This window comes from Eulemur rufifrons, chromosome 7 (assembly GCF_041146395.1).
Source record: "Eulemur rufifrons isolate Redbay chromosome 7, OSU_ERuf_1, whole genome shotgun sequence".
Taxonomy (NCBI): domain Eukaryota; kingdom Metazoa; phylum Chordata; class Mammalia; order Primates; family Lemuridae; genus Eulemur; species Eulemur rufifrons.
The window spans coordinates 160,246,169-160,264,022 of NC_090989.1; the positions used below are offsets into that span (position 1 = coordinate 160,246,169).

General features: G+C 40.1%; 1 protein-coding gene and 1 non-coding gene across 3 annotated transcripts in view; both read right to left on the minus strand.

Annotated features, from left to right (window-relative positions):
* Positions 1 to 17,854, minus strand: part of ERC2 (ELKS/RAB6-interacting/CAST family member 2) — an 887,395-nt gene that overhangs the window by 692,543 nt on the left and 176,998 nt on the right. The window lies entirely within an intron of this gene.
* LOC138388863 (U6 spliceosomal RNA) lies at positions 2,657 to 2,764 on the minus strand. The gene has a single exon (XR_011234339.1). It is a non-coding gene; the product is annotated as a U6 spliceosomal RNA (small nuclear RNA).

Sequence of the window (17,854 nt, forward strand, 5' to 3'; positions counted from 1 at the left end):
CTCCCTTCTTAGTTATTAATAGAATTAGCACATTAGCTCATTAGAATTAGCAAATTCACTGTTGAGGAGGCTCCACCTCTGATTGATTTTTCTTTTCTTACTTTGCTCTTAACAGGATTCCCAACATACCAGCTGGTCAGCTGACACCACTACACATTTGTACCATCATTCATTCAAATACTATAGTGCTCTTATTATGTGTCCAGCCCCATGCCAAGCTCTGCAAATCCAAAATGGATGCTGAATTACTAACTCCAGCCCCATTCATTTATCAGTTGTGTGACCTTGGACAAGTCACCTAATTTCTCTGAGCCTCATTTTCCTCAATTACAAAATGTGGGATAAAAATGGCACCTGTTCCACAATATTAAATAATTGTACATACCTCCAGAATTAAGTAAAATAATATACATAAAAAACACTGTGTCTAACACCTGTTATTCAAAAAAGTATAGCTTAGTCACTAATGTCAAAAAAGATAATGTGGGTGATTCTGATAAATTATTACAGCAACTATTAAAAGACCACATGCAAAATATAACTTTATATTTGATATACAAAAATATAATTTTGTATTCTATAACTGAATTTCAATGTAAGGTACAAATTCTTAATTCTACCCCCTAGCGGAGGATAAAGGTACAATTAACTTAATCTTGGCAATTAAAAGTAACTCAGTCAGCGGGGCGCGGTGGCTCACGCCTGTAATCCTAGCACTCTGGGAGGCTGAGGGGGGTGGATCGTTTGATCTCAGGAGTTTGAGACTGGCCTGAGCAAAATCATGACCCCTTCTCTACTAAAAAGATAGAAAGAAATTATATGGACAACTAAAAATACATATAGAAAAAAATCAGCCGGGCATGGTGGCACATGCCTATAGTCCCAGCTACTCGGGAGGCTGAGGCAAGAGGATCACTTGAGCCCAGGAGTTTGAGGTTGCTGTGAGCTAGGCTGACGCCACGGCACTCTAGATCCGGGAACAGAGTGAGACTCTGTCTCAAAAAAGAAAAAAAAAAAAAAAAGTAACTCAGTCATCATTTGTTAAACCTCAGTCTTTTAAGACTCTCACTTTTCTAACTTCCTGACACTGGCAAAGTGGCCTCTGGAGCATACCTGTCCTCCATAAGTAGTGTCAGAGTAGCTGGTGCCACCTGGACGTGGGTGTCAGCCTCTGGCATCAACTGATAGCTGTAGCCCCCGCCATGGACGCCACCCAGGTCCACACACTCTGAGTCCTTCTTGTCCCCATGCCAGGCCTCTCTAGTCTTCTAACCCACTCGGCATATGTCACAGCTTCCCTTGACAGCTCAGGACCTCTCCGCTGCTTTCCCCACACTACACTGGAGCTTGGATCCTATAAGGCTGTCTCAGCCACTACTAACTTCTCCACCCAAGAGGCCTATTAAATGTGCATCATCTAGTCTCCCCAGGACTCCCTGGGAAGCCAGCTCACTTCCCCCACAGCTTTGGATTCCTCCTGAGGAATGTAGCCTAGACAATCTTGAGAAATTTCTGGATCTGAGGACACTGTATCTATTTCCCTCTTCCCTCACATGAACTGGGGCAGAGTACAGGGATTCTCTTCTCAGGCATCCATCTGTTTTCCAAGTCCAACCATGTCCCCCCTTTGATCCATCTCCTTCTGCCTCGGGGTCGAACTCTTTCTTTCCTTTGGGTGGGAAAACTGCTCTCCTGTCATTAGGCATTCGCTACTCTATGGCTTAGTGCCTAGCTGCTCAAAGTGGTCTGTGAACCACCCTCTGTGCACATGTGTGCTTGTCGGTTAGTTCCAATTTAATAGTGAGTACAAGTGGTGTTTGTTTTTCCATTCTTGAGATACTTCACTTAGGAGAATGATCTCCAGTTCCATCCAGATTGTTGCAAAAGGTATTAACTCATCTTTTTTTATGGCTGAGTAGTAATCCATGGTATACATATACCACATTTTAATAATCTACTCTGAATTGATGGGCACTTGGGTTTATTCCACGTCTTTGCGATTGTGAATTGTGCTGCAATAAACATTTGAGGGAGGGTGTCTTTTTGATGAAAAGCCTTCTCTTCTTTTGGGTAGATATCCAATAGTGGGATTGCTGGATCGAATGGTTGGTCTACTTTTAGTTCTTTGAGGGATCTCCATACTATTTTCCATAGAGGTCGTACTAGTTTACAGTCCCACCAACAGTGTATAAGCATTTCTTTCTCTCTGCATCCATGCCAGCATCTATTGTTTTTGGACTTTTTAATAAAAGCCATTCTCACTGGAGTAAGATGATATCTCATTGCGGTTTTAATTTGCATTACTCTGATGATTAGTGACCTTGAGCATTTTTCCATATGCTCATTGGCCATTTGTTTGTCTTCTTTTGAGAAGCTTCTGTTCAATGTCTTTTGCCCAGTTTTTAATAGGGTTGTTGTTCTGTTCTTGCTGATTTGCTTGAGTTCTTTGTAAATTCTGGTTATTAGCTCTTTATCAGATGTGTAGCTTGTAAATATTTTCTCCCATTCTGTAGGTTGTCTATTTGCTCTGTTGATTGTTTCCTTAGCTATGCAGAAGCTTTTTAGTTTAGTCAAATCCCATTTATTTATTTTTGTTGTTGCCATGATTTCCTTTGGGGTCTCATTCATAAATTCTTTGCCCAGGCCGGTATCTAGAAAAAATATGGAACGCTTCACGAATTTGCATGGCATCCTTGTGTAGGGGCCGGGCTAATCCTTCTGTATGTCATTACAATTTTAGTATATGTGCTGCTAAAGTGAAAACAGATATATTTTCTCTTGTTAATATGTAGAAACAGTTTCCTCTTTATTTCCAGGAAAACTTCATAATTTATCTTTTCTTTTGTTGCAGACAGTGACTCAATTTCAAGGAAATTAGTCCTATAAGGCAGCTTTGTGTACAAGAAAAATATGGGCCATATGCTTAAGTCCTTCCTTGTTGTGTGACCTTGAGAAGTTCTTAATCAGTTTCCATCTTTGTAATATGGGGGTGATAATATTCATTTCAGGGGATCACTATGAGGATTAAATGAGGTAATATATATAAAACTTCTGGAATGAAGCAAGTGCTACCCACCCCCAATTCCTTCTAGATTTTCCATTCCAGATGACCTTCTGGACACTTCTGTGTAAACCTTCATCCATATATAAAAATTGTGTTTAGTCCAATAATAAATTCCATCCTCTGTAATCTAAAACACTGAAAATTCATTTCCAAACATATGCCTCAAGTTTCTGTCCATGCAAATTGGCAAAATCTTCCAATTCTTTTGGCTTATAATATATCATAATGTATTGTGGTTTACAGTCTTCATCAGGCATGGCAAGCTTGAGAGCCACCTGCAGTTTAGGCAACTGAAACTAAACCAAATAGCTTCATCCTTACCTCCCCAACCTTAAGGCTCCATTTCCCACCCTGAGTAACTCTTGCAGCTCACATTTAGATTTTTATTTAAGTTAGAAAAATAGCAATACTTGAGGAAATTAGCAAGTAAAAGGCCATTTTCTATGGCATCAGGTTCATGGCTAAATGAATGTGTTGATGTTTTAAGACTTAGAACAAAAATGGAGGATTTGGCACATTTTGCTTTGTAGGCACTGCCTTGTGAGTATGAAGTTCACCCCATTCATCAACTTCAGTCATATATTCTTTTTTAAATCTGATTGCAGCACAGCAAGAAGTATATCATTTTTGCTTACAAAAAGGGGAAATGGGCTGCCAGAGACTTAAAAGCAATTCCCAGCATGTCAGTAATTACAGAAGTCTATCCCAGCCTCCAAATTCTCATCAAGGATTTTTTTTAAGTTGGAGACTTCACGTCAGAGTACCAACCACTTCAGTTCACAATAAAGATAATTCGGCACACTCAGAGAGACCCTGTCTCTCTTATGAATGCCCCCTCCTGTGCTTTCGAATCAGTAGCTTTGACACATTTAAGTCAGACAATCCTTTCATTCTTCCTATCAAGTACACAGAAGGCTGACAAAGCAAAAAGTGCAGCCAGAGTACTCTGGACCAAGCAGAACTAGGAGTCACACACACGCTGCCCTGCTGGGTCTCGCCCCATGGTAGATCCTGGCCCACCCCACAGAATGCTAAGATCCCTCGGTGCACCTTTAAGACCCCAAATGACCTAGACCAGGGATGTGTAAATCTTTTCTGCAATGGGCCAGATAATAAACGTTCTCAGCTTTGTAGGCCATACTGCCTCTGTTGCAACTATTCACCTCTGCTGTTGTAGCTCGGAAGCAGCCAGAGACAAATGGGCGTGCCAGTCTTCCAATAAAACTTTATCTACTAAAACAGGAACTGGCTAGATTAGGCCCATGGGCCATAGTTTGCCAACCCTGATCTAAATTAGAGACATACCATTTTATCATCTCTTGGTTCACATGATATTCAAGACAGAGAAGCAGAATATATCACAGAAAATGTCCCAAAACTCCACTTTGTATTATACAACTTGAACTTTTATTTATTTTCACTTTGCCCACAATATTTACCAAAGGAGTTAAAATACGAAAATCACATCTCATTCATTCAGCAGGTGACAGTTTAGGACCTTAAAACTATGTTTTACTCTATAAATCATGATCACCTGAAATGTAATCTTTTATACATAGTGAATTTTAATTCTTGGAAGATGTATGTTCACTGCAATTCTGTAGATCAAACCATATCCCCCCCCAAAATTGTGTGTTATAAGTATCATACAAAATTAGGTTTTACCCTTCCTCTCTCATGTATAAATAGCTGATATGATGAGAAATGGGGGCAGAATCAAAAGAATTTCCTTATAATAAGCATTATACCAGAGTGACTGGGGATGCCACAGGTATGGGGGAGAAACTTGGGTTGTAGAGTACTATTTGATGGAATATCCTAGATACTTGCTAGGATATTACATGGATGTATGTTTACAGTATGTAATTCTGGTGTAGACATGGCATGATATGATACTGAACACCATTCTGACAACAACCAGGCAGAGCCCCTGCCTGAAGGGACCATGGAGAGGGAGCCCAGAAGCCACGTTTGTTCCACGTGGCCATTCCCAGCAAATCAGGTCTGACTGGAGCAAGGATGAAAACTGACCCAAGCTGCGCTCCCTCCCAGGTTTTCGCTGGACCTATTGAAGGTAAATTCAAAAGCTATGCATTGGCTGATTTTATCACCTGCACCAAGATGCAGAAAAGGTAGGAGACCTGGAGCACCCTGAGAGCCCTCGGGTCCCCACCTCCAGCCTTCCTCAGTACCACCAGCATCCAGCACTAGGGTTCCACAAGCTGTGTCTTCTGTGAAGACTCCTTTTCTAATGGCGCTAGCTAGGGTTTCTTGCAACCACAGTCTGAACTGCCACATGCACGGCCCTGCCCCACTTCTCATTCCACCTTCCCAGCCACACTGCTCAGTCTTCTCCAGAGAGAAAGTGAATTTGCTCTACCCGTCCATTTGGTCTGCAACTGGGGAACGCCAGCTCTACAAGAACGCTGCAGGGAACCCTCCGGAAACCACTCCCCTCTCCATAAGCCCTGGGACTCTCTGCCACTGCCAAACATCTTCTTATGGGAAGCAGATGAGAATAACAGACTTTCCATAAAAGTTTAGTGAAAAGCTTACCAAATAAGGTAAAAGAAGATTGAACAAGATGTCACCAAGGGCCCTTAATTTCTATACCAAGTGAAACAATTAAATAAAATGGGAGAACATCGCCCCTGCGCCCCACCCCCGGAATGGCCATACATAGTGATTCCCAGAGGCTTGGCTGCACGCTCAGGCAGCCCCTTTCTCATCCACCCACAGCAGTGGAGCCAGGCCAGCTCCAGCACCAAGCACTGCTCACGCAGTTGAAGCATCCATCCTCCAGGCAATCTGAAGATGGCAGACCCAGAATTTGGCTCTAATAATCAGGCTCCAGAGCCTGAGTTATTAATCACTGTGCTCCAGCACTTCCCGCTCTGATCTCTCCCACCTCCCTCCACTCCTGTCCAGTCCATCCCCACACCCCACTCCAGATCATCCTGTGTTCTCACCCTTGAACTTTTCCCGGGATGTTCCCTGTCTTGTCATACCATCCCATCCATCTCTCAAAATCTGCCCCTTTTAAATCTCACTTCCTACAGTGAGTCTTTGGGGTTCCCAACATTGAATGGAAATTGTTCGTTCTTTGTACCTTTCACTGACTATGTTTGGCATTGCTACTCTTCAAGTGTGTGTCTCCTCCTGCTGGCCCCTGCCGTGTGGCTGGTGGGGCTGAACCACATCATGCCAGCACTGTGTCTGGCACACAACGCACACTCAATGAAGGGAAGGTGGTGGGGAACTGCTGAACCTCTGGCAGAGTCACCAATGAGTGAGGATCTGTTGAGTGGAGATAGTTAACAAGGATGACAGCAGAATAGGAACTTCAGAAGAGAATTATTTGAGCAACACTGGGGTAAAGAGGCAGCTGGGAAAACTGAAGAGCCTCTCCAGTACATTTTTGGCAAACTGACTCTCTTTTTAAAAACTGTACTACAGGCCAGGTGCGGTGGCTCACGCCTGTAATCCTAGCACTCTGGGAGGCCGAGGAGGGTGGATCGCTCGAGGTCAGGAGTTCGAGACCAGCCTCAGCAAGAGCGAGACCCCGTCTCTACTAAAAAAAGAAAGAAATTATCTGGCCAACTAAAAATATATATAGAAAAAATTAGTCGGGCATGGTGGCACATGCCTGTAGTCCCAGCTACTCGGGAGGCTGAGGCAGAAGGATTGCTTGAGCCCAGGAGTTTGAGGTTGCTGTGAGCTAGGGTGATGCCACGGCACTCACTGTAGCCCAGGCAACAGAGTGAGACTCTGTCTCAAAAAAAAAAAAAAAAAAAAACTGTACTACCAAGGTCAAACACGGAGTGACAGATATTGTGCCATGGTAGGTGTCAATTTATTGGAAAAGTTATGCCCTAATGAAAATTGATATTTGAGTTTAATTCTTTGTTTCTTCTAAAAATGAGTACATAGTTGCACTTGTCATGCATGTTTTGTTAAATGTAAGATTTAAAAATTCATTTCATACTATTAATTTCACTTGCAAGATGAAGGTCTAATCTAAACTTATTAACTTTACTCTTATTACTGTTATACAAATCATGGTCCCTATTTTGGTACCAATTTGGCCCCAATATGACTATCCTCACATAAGGAAGACCTCCCTCATGGGGATACAATCTTAACTAATTCCCTGTAACAACTTAGCATTCCAAAGACTGTCACTTCTTCTTTGGTCTCACATTTATGATATAGAAGTTATGACCATAGATGTCTTCAGAGTCACAAGCTGATTCCCCTAAAGCGAAACTATCCTCTTACTACCCACATGGAGACTCCAGAGAAGATGTTTTCAGAATAAGAAGCTCCACAGTAGCAACAACCAAAGCAAACACAACACTAGCCCATTTCCATTCATCTTACGAACTTCCAGGTAGAAGAGCCCTTAACATGTCACTCTCAGCTTACGTAACTTACACCATAGTAACTTAAGTTCAAAGTGATTTTTAATCTATTAATTCAATCTGCTTTTGATTTTTCTCACTGATTTACAAATACAATAGAAGAGAGGGAGTAACATCAGCAGGATGGTGAAGTAGGAGATCCCAGACGTCCTTTCCCCCATGAAGAGCAACAATTCCTCAACTATCCAGGAACAAAGGTGACTCTGGAAGACCCCAGCAATACACTTAAGTAGCCATAGCAATACGGTGAAAGAAAAGAAAACAATGAGAATAACCACACAAGAAGGGTAGGAAGAACATTTTCACTTTGCCTTCATGACCTCCCCAACCCAGCACTAATCAGCAGGGGGCGGGGAGCTTCCTAGCTCATGCACCCCCCTGCAGGGAAAAGGATCATACGGACTATCATGAACCACTGTATGGCAACAAACTGAATAACTTAGAGAAATAGATAAATTCCTGAAAACATACAACCTACAAAGATTGAATCAGGAAGAAACAGAAACAAATAAAGAGACTGATGTAGTAATTAAAAACCTCCCAACAAGGAAAAACGCAGGACCAGATGGCTTCGCTGTTGAATTCTACCAAACATTCAAAGAAGAATTAATGCTAATTCTTCTTAAATTCTTCCAGAAAATAGAATTAGAGAGAACACTTCCAAACTCATTTTATGAGGCCAGTATCACCCTGATACCAAAGACAGAGAAAGACACCACAAAAAATGAAAACTATAGGCTAATATCTCTGATAAACATAAATATAAAAATCCTCAATAAAATATGAGCAACTCAAACTCAACAATAATACATCACAGGATTATACATCATGACCAAGTGGGATATATCCCTGGATCCCTGAGATGCAAAGCTGATGTAATACCTTATATGCAAATAAATTAATGTGATACATCACATTAACAGAATGAAGGATAAAAACTGCATTATCATATCAATAGATGCAAAAAAAAAATGTTTGACAAAGTTCAACTACATTTCATGATAAAAACTCTCAACAAATTAGGTAAAGAAGGAAATTTCCTCAACATAATGAAGGTCCTTTATGAGGAAGACAAAGCTAACACTATACTCAGTGGGGAAAAACTCAAAGCTTTTCCTTTAAGATCTAGGACAAGGCAGGGATGCCTATTCTTGCCACATCTATCAACATAATATGGAAGTACTAGCAAGAGCAATCAGACAAGAATGAGAAATAAAAAGCATCCAAATGAGACAAAAAGAAGTGGAAAACCCTAAATATCCCATTAAAAAAACTGTTAAAACTGATAAATGTAAATGAATTCGGTAAAGTTCAAAAATGCAAAATAAACATACAAAAATCAGTTGCATTTCTTTACACCAAAAATGACTTATCCAAAAAAAGAAATCAAGAAAATGATCCCATTTATAATAGTTTCAAAAAGAATAAACTACTCAGGTGAAAAACTATACACTGAAAACTATAAAACACTGATGAGAGAAATTGAAGAAGACACAAATATTTGGAAAGATATCTCATGTTCATGGACTGGAAGAGTCAATATTGTTGAAATGTCAATACTATCAAATCTACAGATTCAATGCAACTGCTATCAAAATTCTAATGTCATTTTCACATAAACAGAAAAAAAAAATTCTAAAATTTGTATGGAACCACAAAAAGAACCTCAAATAGCCAAAGTAATCCTAAGAAAGAAAAACAAAATTGGAGGTATCACACTCCCTGACTTCAAGTTATACTACAAAGCTATAGTAATCAAAACAGTATGGCACTGGCATAAAAACAGACACATAGATCAATGAACCAGAATAGAGAGCTCAGAAATAAACCCAATCAGATATGGTCAACTAATTTTTGACAAGGACACCAAGACAACGAACTGGGAAAAGGAGAGTCTCTTCAGTAAATGCTGTTGGGAAAACTGGATATCCACATACAGAAGAATGAAATTGTACCCTTACCCTATACACAAAAATCAACTTAAAATGGATTAAAGGCATAAAGGTAAGACCTGAAACCATATAGCACCTAGAAGAAAACACAGGGGAAAAGCTCCTTGACATTGGTCTTGGCAATGATTTCTTGAACAGGGCACCAAAAACGTAGGCAACAAAAGCAAAATGAACAAGTGAGACTACATCTAACTAAAAAGCTTTTGTATGGCAAAGGAAGCAATCAATAAAATGAAAAGGCAGCCTACAGATTAGAAGAAAATATTTTTGAACCATATATCTGATAACAGGTAAACATCCAAAATATACCAGGAACTCATACACAACACAAAATTTAAAAAAGTGATTTTAAAGTCTGAGTTTAAAATAAACAAACAGCTGGATGTGGTGGTTCACAACTGTAATCCTAGCATTTTGGGAGGCTGAGATGGGAGGATTACTTGAGGCCAGGAGTTCAAGACCAGCCTGAGCAACATAGTGTGGCCCTGTCTCTACAGAAAACAGAAAACTTAGCCAGGCGTGCTGGTACTCACCTGTAGTCCCAGCTATTCGGGAGGCTGAGGCAGGAGGATCCCATAAGCCCAGGAGTTTGAGGTTGCAGTGAGCTATGATGATGCCACTGCATTCTAGCCTAGGGCAACAGAGGGAAACCCTATCTCAAAAAAAAAACAAACAAAAAGCAAAGTACTTGAATAGACATTTCACCAAAGAAGACATAAAAATTATCTACAGGTACATGAAAAGGTGCTCCATATCACTAAATCTTCAAAGAAATGCAAATCAAAACTACAATGAGATATCTCCCCACTCCTGTTAGGGTGGCTATGATCAAAAAAACAAGCGATAACAAATGTTGGCGAGAGTGTGGAAAAAAGGGAACCCTTGTACACTGTTGGTGAGAATGTAAATTTTTGCAGCCATTATGGAAAACAATACAGAGACTCTTAAAGAAATTAAAGCTAGAACTACCATATGACTCAGCAATCCTTCTTCTAGATATATACCCGAAGGAAATGAAATCACCACTTCATAAAGATATCTGCATTCTCATGTTCACTGCAGCATTATTCACAATAACCAAGATATGGAAACAAAGGTAGTGACCATCAACAGATGAATAGATTAAAAAATTGTAATACACACACGTGCACACACACAGAGATTGTGCTTGGGATAACCTTATCCAAAATGCTTGGGACCAGAAGTGTTTCAGATTTTGCATTTTTCAAATTTTGGAATATTTGCATTATACTTACCAGTTGAGCATCCTAAATTTGAAAATCTGAAATCCAAAATGCTCCTATGAGCTTTTCTTTCGAGCATCATGTTAGCACTTTAAAAGTTTTGCATTTTGGAGCATTTTGAATTTCAGATTTTTGAATTAAGGACACTCAACCTGTATACACACGCACACACACACACGAATATTACTCAGCCTTTAAAAAGGAGATCCTGCTATTTGGGTCAACCTGGATGAACCTAGAAGACATTATGCTAAGTAAAATAAGTCAACCACAAAAAGAAAGATACTGCATGATCTCACTTATATGTGGAATTTTTTAAAACAATAGAACATAAATTGTAGTTATGTAGGATGAATTAGTCTAGAGATCTAATGTATAGCATGAAGACTACAGTTAATAATATATATTATATATCAATATATTAACAACAGTTACATAGAGATATATTTAATTGGATATATATATTACATATAAAATATATATATTCCAGTAATGTATAATGGAAACTTGCTAAGAGAGTAACACATACACACACACACAAAAACAAAGAAAGGTGATGATATGAGATGATAGATATGTTAATTTTATTGACTGTAGTAATCACTTCATAATGTAGAGTCACATGCATCTTGGTCAATGACGGACTGTATGTATGATAGTGGTCCCATAAGATTAAAATATTGTATTTTTACTGTACCTTTTCTATGTTCAAATATGTTTAAGTACACAAATACTTACCACTGTGTTACAATTTCCTATAGTATTCAATATAGTAACATGCTGTACAGGTTTATAGCCTAGGAGCAATAGGTTATACCCTATAGGTGTATCGTAAGCTATACCATCTAGCCTAGGTGTGTATTAGGCTACACGTCTAGGTTTGTGTAAGTACACTCTGTGTTATTCACACAACAAAATCCCCTAGCAATGCATTTCTCGAAATGTATCCCCATCATTAAGTGACACATGACCAAACATGCATATCAAAGCATTCTGTTGTACCTTAAATTTATACAATAAAAATAACTAGCACCAGGTGTGGTGGCTCACACCTGTAATACCAGCAACTCAGGAGACTAAGGTAGGAGGACTGCTTGAGGTCAGGAGTTCAAGACAAGCCTGGGCAACAAAGTGAGGCTTTGTCTATAAAAGAATAAGAAAAAATTAGCCAGGCATGGTGGCACATGCCTCTAGTCCCAGCCATTCAGGAGGCTGAGCCAGGAGGATCACGTGAGCCCAGGAGTTTGAGGCTACAGGAAGTAGCAGCACCTTTGTACTCCAACCTGGGCAACAGAGCAAGACCACATTTCTTAAAAAACCAAATAAATAAATAGAATAAAATAAATAAAATTACATGTATATAAAAAACAAAATTAATACAACATAAATGATTTCTAATATACATATTTGTTCTAGCCCCTTATATATACCCTCAAAGTAAGAACTTGAGAAATTTTCAGTATTGCAAAATAATACAAAATTTCTAGTTTCTAATGTACAAATTAAAACAGCTTTTAATTTTTTATATTTGTTTAGTCATACCATATTAAGATTATTATATTGGTATAAGTGACTTGACTTACCCATTTAGTATAAAGCAAGTCTAATAACTTCAAAATTTCAATCAAACATTGAAAAACCAAAATAGATGGGCTGGCAGTTTGGTAAGGTTTACTCTGCCAGTCTAGTAAAACATATTGCTCTACAAGTTCTAATTTTCACCTGCTTTCTCCCAGACCTTTCCACACTAAACACTCAGATGACTTCCTCACAGTATTAAGGAATGTGAATTTTAACCTGCTATGGGACTTCTCCAAATTTGGTTTGGAGAAGATTCTTTTGTGCCCTCATTGGAACACCCAGCTAGATTGGGGTTAAAGATATAAACATTAATAGGAGGCTGAATTATAAAAGATAAAGAAATATTTTCAGGTCCATCATTAAAAAGAAAACAATGGAAACGTCATAAGCACTAGGACTTTGGCTAACATTATAAACATGCACAATCCCAACAGCTTGAATAAAATTGTTCCACATTCAAATGTAATAAAGGGTATCTGAAAAGAATTGAGAGTTGCAAGCACTATTTTGAAGCAGTGAAGTCAAAGTTAACATTCTGAGGAATTAGATAGGGGTGGGGAACCTGGCCTTAAGGCTACAGGGTCCCCACCCCTGATTTAGACCGTTCCTGGTTCTGATCTCAAATTCAGCTCATCACAAGCTTTGTTTCACCAGTGTCGAAACCCATACGGAGCTATCTAAACACACTGGCAACACAATTATCTAGCAGTCCTGTCTCAGATGATCCAAGTTCAACACATCAAGTACATGTTCAATTTACTCATGGGTAGGTCTGCTCAGACCCTAGTTACCCTACACAATTCTAACAAGCTTGCCAATCTGACTCACAGCCCATAATAAATTAACAATCAAAAGCTGAAATATGAGAAAAGTGCTAGAGACACAAATACTGTCAACAGTGAGAGGTGAACTCTAGCAGCGTAGGAGGAATGGGGGTGGGGGGAACCACCAAAAGTGGACATTAAAAGGAAAGCATGTGAGAGCACTCAGAAGAGAGTCAAATAACTCTATATTCCCAAGTCCCAAGTCCATCGGACGGCACCCACCCCTTCACGGGAAAGAGTAATAACAGACATTGCTAATCTTCACCCCGAGCTATGAAGAAAAGGTTCCAAGCTGCTCAAGAGACAGTGTGTAAGAAAGCCAGGAAAATTCAAACAGTTGTAATTTATAAAGATTTCCCTCAGCATTGTTAATCATTTTTGAAAGTGTTGACACTTAAAGGGCGAGGCTCTGGTCACTTGGGGAGTAGTCTTATGAAGAAACTCCTTTTTCCCACCCCGTCAGTTAATGAAGCACTGCATGTGGACGCCCCACGTCGGAAGCCGTTCCAAGGATAGCATTCCAAAGTCAGCTATAACAACAAACAGCAGATGTCCAGAAGAGGCACCAATATCTCCTCCCCACACCCAAACCATTTGAGAGGAAAAAATAAACCGAAAAAATGTGTGACCAGACAGACAAAACTGTCAATTAGTTGAAAAGCAAATTTCAAAGTTTCCAATGAGGGCACAAAAGAATCTTATAAAAAAAAAAAAAAAAAAAAAAGATAAATCATTGTAATTTTTACAAAAAAAAGGAACCAAATATATTTCTCCTTGAACAACTGCCAGGCCTCCAGGCAGATCTTCCAGCATGAGATGATCAAACCTGAAGAATTTCCCCAAGAGAGTGGACACTTCCAAATCGCAAATTTCCATTTTAAAATAAGCATATTTATTGCTATTTTTTCCAGTTCAAGAATGTGGTTGTTAAACGTTAAATTCTAGTTTCTGAACTCCTGTAATGGAGGAAGAATAGCCCACATTCAGAGTGGGGTCCTATGAGGGATGAATACCCCCAAATTACTAAAAATTCATCAACTTAGCAAAAACCAGGACAGAGACATCTGGTCTAAATGCAACCACCATGGCCAAATCTGAGCTGCAGTAAGTGTGTTTCCCACCAGCATGGCAGGCTATTTATCCATGTATTTATTTTTAATTTCTTCTCTTCCTCTTCTAGAAAGACTGAGGAAGATCCATGGCTGAAGACAGGGCCTAAAAGATCAGCCCTGTGCTTTCTTCACACACTTTCTTTATGTTCAGAAAAAGTTTCATGAGAACACCACACTCCCAGCCAAACCATCCAGAATACAGGTCACAATACCAAGGAGGATGAAGCAATCCAGTGGTTCCACCTCATTCATACCTGTCTCTGCCAGGTCATACGGGAGTAGGGTGACCAACTCCTTCTGGTTTGCCCAGGATTTTCCCAGTTTTAATGAAAGTCCCATATCCTGGGAAATGTCTCACTCTCAGGCCAACTGGGATGGCTGGTCATCCTACAGGAGCACTGACATCCACACATCCCCCGTGGGCTGCACCCAGAAACGTGGTTTTGCACAGCCTCTGGGGAGACACAACCGAATTCAAGCAAGTGGGAGTCTGTTGGTCAGACTTGGGTTCAAATCCCATCCCTCTGCTTCCCAGCAGTGTGAACTTAACCTCTCTAAGCCTCAGTTTCTACATCTACAAGGCAGAAATAACAATATGACATAATTCTCACAGGAAATTATGTGAGAATTGAGTGTGATCATAGGCCCAAACTGACCTTTCTGTTATATAAGCTATCTAATATCATACTTGTTATTTCCATCTCATTATTATAATCATATAATTTAGTGTTAGCATATTATTTACAAATTCCATGATCTTAACTATTATTAAGAATAAATTGCTCCTGGTCTCCCCACCTCACAACTAACACTCTCAGTTGGGAAACCTGCTATAGTCACTGTTACAAAAATAATATCACCATACACACCAAAAAAATCCAAGCAGTACCCCTCTTTGAAATCCAGCCAAAATGACCAATTTGGGCACATTCAGACCCACAAAAACCACCCCAAAAGTTTACCACTTGAACAAAAAAGTCTTTGTTCCTTGTGATTAATTGCACTCTCTCTTTCTACTCTGCCCATCTGGAAGAGCCCTATGTTACCTGCATTACCAAGACTGTTACATCTAAGTAGACCAAAGTGAAACCACCATTTTCCCTTCCTCTGTGACTTTTCAGATGCAATTCCATGTGCAACTGCAGACTCCCTTTAGAAAGAAATGGAGAGAAAAGTGCATAACTTCAAGAAAGTGTCTAAAAGGTGTCAACCTAAGACCTAATACTAGGCAAACAAAAATGCTCACAAGACCAATGCTAAGTTAGGTGAACAGCGCTTGCACCCAAGAAGCAAAGTCCTGAAGAATGCACACTAGGTACAGTCTCCTGTATAAATGGGGCATCGCTGGCCTCATCTCTAGCACAATCACTGTGTTACCCACCTTCCTTCACAGCATCAGTTCATCTTCAAGCAATCTGAGCGGACGAAATCCTTAAGTATACCCTGATTAGTGTCTGCTGGACCTATGTCAGCAAACCTCTTCTACTTCTTTAATAATGTCTCCTTCACTTGGGAGGACAGCAGCATACACACAAGCATTAACAATAGCTTCAAGATGACAGTGAAATTCGAGGACACCCCTTTTACGGAGGATTCTTTTTCTCAAACTCATGAAATGAGAAAATTAAACAAATTGTGTGTTTCTTATGGCTCTCAGTCATATTCTTTCTTTTGAGATAATAATTTGTATTACTTTGCACACCAGAGTAGGAGCTCCCAAAGAAAGGTGAGATGGCAGGGCTGCTACTAGCTCAGGTGGCCCGCTTGGTGCAAATTAGAAAAGGAAGCCCCTTCCTTAAGATGTGTTACTTCCATCTGCCAGAATGCTGCTGTGATATACTGATTTTGTTACACTAAGGGCCTGTGTTGCCATCTTCTGACAAAGTGTCATAAAATGGATGACAATCTATCATGTCCACAATACAAATGGCACCCTTTAGAGTTGTGCGGTGCCCCATCTACACAACTCTGTACGCTGGTTCTGAATGCTGTATCTTCATCTTTGGAGACTCACAACACTTCATATGAATTAGTTGTGCCTTGATATATGCCGTAAATCAGTTCCAGGACCCCTGCATATACCAGAATCCACACATACTCAAGTCTCACAGTTGGCCCCGAGGAACCTTCCACATATGTGGGTTTCGCATCCCAAGAATTCTGTATTTTTGCTCCTCATCCTCATTTGGTTAAAAAAAACAACTGCATATAAGTGGACCAGCACAGTTCAACCCCTTGTTTTTCAAGGGTCAATTGTAATTATTTGTGATTTACCTAAAAATTGTCCCGACAAGTCAGATTCAAATACTATCTGTGTGCATATATGATTGTATACATACATGTATGTACCTTTATTATTTAAGGCCAGATTCCTGGCCCATAGTTATGAGAACAGCTATTCTTGATATTTCAGGAAGAGAAATTTAAAAATACGTGCTATACTGAGGCAAGGACAGGATGGGAGAAAGAAGAAAAGGGAAAAACCAGAAGTTTTGAAGCAATCAGTTTATTCCCAAGGCAAAAATATTTACCCTTATCTTGCATAACCAGAAGTTTTACTAATGGTCATAAAAATAATTGCACCATTTCAAAATCCCGTTGCTACAGCACAGGAATAAAGCTCACCATGTGAGCCTCTTCTTAAATAGTTTTACATTTAGCGACCGTCAACTTCACCTTTCCCACCTTTAGATTCTGGCCTTTAAATGAGACCATTAAGAGTTCACAAGGCCCAGGATAATGAGTTTTCCAGAAACAAGATCCCAGTTTCCCAAGCAGTGGGGAGGGCCAGACTACCACAAAGGCCACAGCTTAAAGAAAGTAGATAATTCAAAAATAAAAATCTGTAAACAAGCCGATTTTTCATGATCTGCTCTACTTGCAGAGCACTAATGCAGACATTTTGCTTTTCCTCACCCTCTCATATCATCACTGCAAGCATCAGTGAATGCAGCATGGCCAAGGAAAATAGCTTTATAAAAAGAGGGGAGGAAAACAGCCCAGTGGAGACTCTAACTAGGGCTGGGTCCCCTTCTTGCTGCTTCAAGCTGAATTCGCTCCTTTTATTCTCGTAACACAAAAGCTTTTCTTAGTCCCATTTTACAGAGGAGGAAACCGAGTCTCAGAAAGACTAAACAACTTGCCCAAGGTCATACAGCTATTAATGGTAAGCGATGTCTGGTTCTAAAGCTCTTGGCCTCCTGCTATAGCACACTGCTCTGGGTAGAGCCTCCTGTGTCCACAGGTCTCCTGCAGATGCAGATTCTAATTCCAGAGGCCTGGGGCAGAGCCAGAACTGCTTCACTTCCAGCAAGCTCCCAGAAGATACCAACGGTATGCTGGCTGTTGGACCACATTTGGAGTAGCAAGGCTTTGGACCTGGTTCTCAACAGGGGATGATTCTGTCCCCCCCAGGGGACATCTGGCAATATCTGGAGACATTTTTGAGTGACACAACTGGGGTGGGGGGGAGGTATTGCTACTGGCATAACGTAGGTGGAGGTCAAGGATGTTGCTAAATAACCCACAACAGGCCAAACCTCCACCCACAACAAAGAACTGTCCAGCCCAGAATGTCAACAGAACTCGTGCACGGTCGAGAAATCCTCAGAGGTCCCAAGTTCTTTTAGACTTCTGCCAAAGCTGCTATAGTTTTG